Source organism: Elgaria multicarinata, chromosome 5 (assembly GCF_023053635.1).
Source record: "Elgaria multicarinata webbii isolate HBS135686 ecotype San Diego chromosome 5, rElgMul1.1.pri, whole genome shotgun sequence".
NCBI lineage: Eukaryota > Metazoa > Chordata > Lepidosauria > Squamata > Anguidae > Elgaria > Elgaria multicarinata.
In genome coordinates this window covers 77,728,793-77,733,329 of record NC_086175.1, presented here as the reverse complement: position 1 = coordinate 77,733,329, position 4,537 = coordinate 77,728,793, and positions in this window count along the sequence as shown.

The following is a 4,537-nucleotide window of genomic DNA, read 5'->3' as shown; positions in this document are numbered from 1 at the left end:
AGTTAAAAAAATAAATAAATAACCACCAGTAGTTAGTCCACTCTACTGCCAGTTAGCATGTGCTCAAGTTTTTTAATCTTAAGCCACCTATCTAAATGCGTAGAAGTGGTAGGGAGACAGTCAAAACACAAGCATTAAGATACGGTTTGTCAGACAATTTCAGCTGGTATGGACAGCAGTACATATGTTGTCATATCATAGAGCATTGGTCTCTTCCCAGGTACAGCAGTATGATTCATAAGAATAAATACGGGAAACTTGGGCTTGAGGTGTGAAAGTGAATTGTATCTCAAGGCAGCATATGCAGCTTTACCTACCTACCTACAAACCAGGTTGTTTAAATCATCAAATATTTCTACCCCTCTCCCATAAATAATTGCAAGAGCCTTAAATATAGCTGCTGCTGCTTTTGATTGGTTTCATGAGTCCCTTGGCAGTGAAGGTAGTTTGCCTTGAGCAGCTGCCAAAGTGCAGTGCCAATTTGTGACCCAACCCCTCCTGTTGAGATACACCATCTGATATCCACCAGGCTGCTTGATTCCCCTTCCCTGTCATACTTTGGGGTCTCCAGACTACTCCATATCCTACTGGTGGTTGCATCTAGGATCATGAACCCACTGTTCCTCCTTTTTAAAAATCTCAGTCCTCTTTGCTGCCCAATCTTCCCTTACTTTGGGCAGCATCCTATGTAAACTAGGCCAATTCACTTCAGTGGGTCTGCTCTGTAGGAGTACCATTGGATACTACCCTTTGGTATGTTCTAGAACTGCTGTTTGTTTATTCAGAAAGGAGCCATACTTCATGACCTCTTCATCTCCGAGTCCTTGTCCTCAAGAAAACCTATCTTATGTAAACCACCCAGAGTGCTTCAGCTATGGGGCAGTATACAAATGTAATAAAGCAGCAGCAGCAGCAGCAGCAGCAGCTTCCCCTTTCCCCAATTTTGCTGTTGCTGCTGCCCTCTCCTTTAGATGCATCTTCACATTTATCCCTGATGGTCTGCCTTCTTGCCAAATTCTGCCACCTCTATTCTGGGGGGTATCTACACGGAGCTTTTACTCCGTTCCTACTCCACCCCCAAGCCTATTGGGTCAGATGATGCACACCTCTCTCCGGAACTAGTGTGGCATTTCTTGTCCTAAATCCAAGTGTTTTTGGATTCAGTGCAATTTGGGAGTCTGTGCGATCTCAGCTGGCTTCGCCACAGGCTGGTGGAAGTGGTATTGATTGGCTGAAGGGAAAGTTGCATGGGGTGGGGCATGATGAGAGCAGAGGGCTAAACATGGCTACCTGGAAGTAACTCATTGCCTTCTGCTGCACTTCGTTTGCTTACAGGAGTGGGGAGGGGAGCCGGCCCTGCTGCTTTGAAACTGACCTATGTTGCAAATGTGGGATCAATCGCCGCCTTTCTACTCTTTATTGCTGCAGTATTTTGCAATTGCAGTTGTTGAAGCCTATTGATTCAAAGCTTCACAACTGAAAAGGAGCACAGCTGAGAGAGGGTGGGTGCCTGTTGTTTTCAAAACTGTATGGCTACATGGAGGCATCCTTTCACTGCTATGGAGTTAAGCAGGGTGGGGGGAATTTCAGAAACCCATTGTTAGTTACTATTTGCTGTGGATTATGGCTGTGTAACTGATCCTGCGAAGTTTTGGGGCAGGATATTCCACATTTAATCCTTTCCATGTATCACAGTGGTTGTTGCTTTGTAATTGTGATGCTGTGCGTTTGGGGGGGGGGGGTCAGCAGTGAACATGGCATCGTGTAGATGGCCCCGATTGCTCACAAAATGGAACTACTTACAAAAGTACTTTGCTTAGGCTGTCCCTGCATTTGAATGCTCCTTATCCTTTCTGCTCTGACCAGCAGCAGTATTTTGCATCACCTGCTGCTTGATCCTTTTTAAAACTAGATATCAGGTTTGAACTTGGAACCAACGGTATAGAAGCATGCATTCCATCACTGAGCTATGGTCTCTTGAGGTAGTAAATACTTTCTATTACAGGGATGGGGAAAGTCAGGCTCTCCAGATGTTGGTTGAACTGCAACACCCACCATCTGTCACCATTGACTATGCTGACTGGGGCTGATGGGAGTTTCAACATCTGGAGGGCCCATACATTCTGCACCATGGCTCTAGGATCAAGTGCCAGATCACGTGTCTCTTGAAAAGAAGCAAAAGGGTCACGTTAGAAGAGCAGCTCTCAATTCTGAGGCTTATGGAGCACATCAGGAGTTAGGAAACTAACCACCAAGAGGAAGATATCTACCACATTTGTATTTTTAAGACCCTGCTCCGCTCCTGAGCTACAGCAGTGGGTTGTCTATGTGTTTTAATGAGTGCTGACCTGCCCAAAAGGTGGTTGGCAGAGCTTCCATCGCCAGTCCAGGCCCATCCTTCCCTTTCTTCCCTCATGTGTAGTGCAGCAAAGGGGGCAGATTCAATTCCCACAAACAAGCAGTCAGCAACTCCAATCCAATCTTGAAAGGTCGATTAAAAAATGTCAGTTGCTTCTTTTCTTGAAAAGAGTATTTGTGTATGGATGTATATATATGTAGGTGTATAAATTGACATAAGCAGCACATTTTTAAAAAATAAAATAAAATACCCCAACTCTCTGGACCAGTGGCAATCATGCATGACTGAGAGAAATATTAAGTGGACGAATAACAGTTCATCACTGCAACCAGACTAGTAGCCAGTGACACCAGAAGAGCATGCATGCGCACACAGGGAGAGGGAGAGAGAGAGAGAGAAAGAGAGAGATAGACTCTTCTTACCATCAGGAAAAAGGAAAAAGAAAAGAAGCAAGATGGAAGAACTGTGTGAACAACGTTCTTAGGTGTCTTGGGCAATTACATGTAATTTTCTTCTCCAAAGTTGCCAACAGTCATAAGTACTCCTGAAGTACTCCTTTGGGCTCTACAGTCTAACCCTATATAACACAGCACTTTGTTGTTGCCTAGTAACACCATTCAGAGAACTGCAAGTGTGATGTCCAAGAGGTTTTTGAGGCAGCAGGGGGAAAAGCATCTTGGGGAGGAAAAAGAGAGTTTCTTTTATCGGCTGCAATTTGTATACTTTAATTTATCCTTTAGTAAAGGTGTATGAGACTCACAAGATAATCTGATTGAACAAAACCGAATACTAGCAGGTTTACAAATTGCATCTTAAATGTCTAAAAGCACTTATTCTTCTGTTCTGAATTGTAACTGTATTACTGCAAGATTAATTTCAATAGCTAAAACCAACAATATGCCTGCCGGAGTATATTTGAAGTAGAAAAAAACCCTGGTGCCTTTGAAACTGGAATGTCTTGAACATTCAAGCTCATCAGTTGCGTTCCATTTAATGAATTGTCACTATCCAGCAAGGTAATGAATGTCACACCGCTCCTTTTGAGCTTAGGGGCATCTATATGTCCACTTTGGGCAACAAAACTACTGGATTAAATGGGACTCATTTTGATCTGAAAAACAGGTTGTTATATTAACAATTCCTCTACAAATAGGCATGCTTAGTGTCTTGTTGAACCCCATTGGAAACACACGTTTTACAGCATTGGTTATCTAAGAAAATGTTTTTATTGTTAAATGTTTGTTTTGCACTCCCTGTATGCTCAGAGCCTAGCCTAAACCAACTTGTGTCAGATTTGCTTATGTGACATCAATGCAGCCAGAGCAGAGAAAATGCGAGGAATCTATGTAAATAGATTCGGCGTTTGTTCTTTTTAGGGCTGTGCACAGACCCTCCTGAATAGGGCCCAATTTGCTTCGGACCTGTTTCAATTCACTTCAGAGCCGAATCTGGATTGAGATTCAGATTTCTGAATTATTCGATTTCTCATTTTTCCATAGACTTGCATTGGAAAAAGAAATATAACTTTTTTTTTTCATTTTTCATGATACAAACAGGGACTTTGGAGATCTTATAGATGCTGTGGAGGTGCCCATGTCTGTCAAATTTCAGACAGATTGGTGCAGTGGAATTTGTGCAATGAACTGGTAAAATTTGCTTTTTTCAGGGAAACTATTCAAAGCAAAGTGCTACAACTTTATCATGATATAAACATAACATTTGGATATCTTACAGACACTGTAGAGGTGCTCACGTGTGCTAAATTCCAAACAGATTGGTGCAGTAGTAATCAACTGGTAATATTTGTTTTATTCAGGGAAAAATGGTGGAAGCGGAAGGATTGGCAGAAACAGTAAAGGCTAACAACTAGAAGAATATTTCTTTTTAAAGAAGCAGAAAGTGAAATAGAGGCAAGAGCTAATAGTGAGAGAAGGGAGAAGGCTCAAGAAAGATCCAAGTACCAAGGCCCCAAACCACATACCAACAACAAATCTAAGCTAACCAGTGCAAAACGCCCTACTCCTACCAAGTCTAACCCACAATGAGCAAGGACGAAGGAAGCTTGATCTCCTGATTAAGCCCTCCTCCGCCATTGTGATTGGAGGCTTCTGGAGAGAATTGGGAGACTTCAGGAGGTTTGGGGGATGAAGCTGTCACTTAACAGCCAATTTCCCCCTC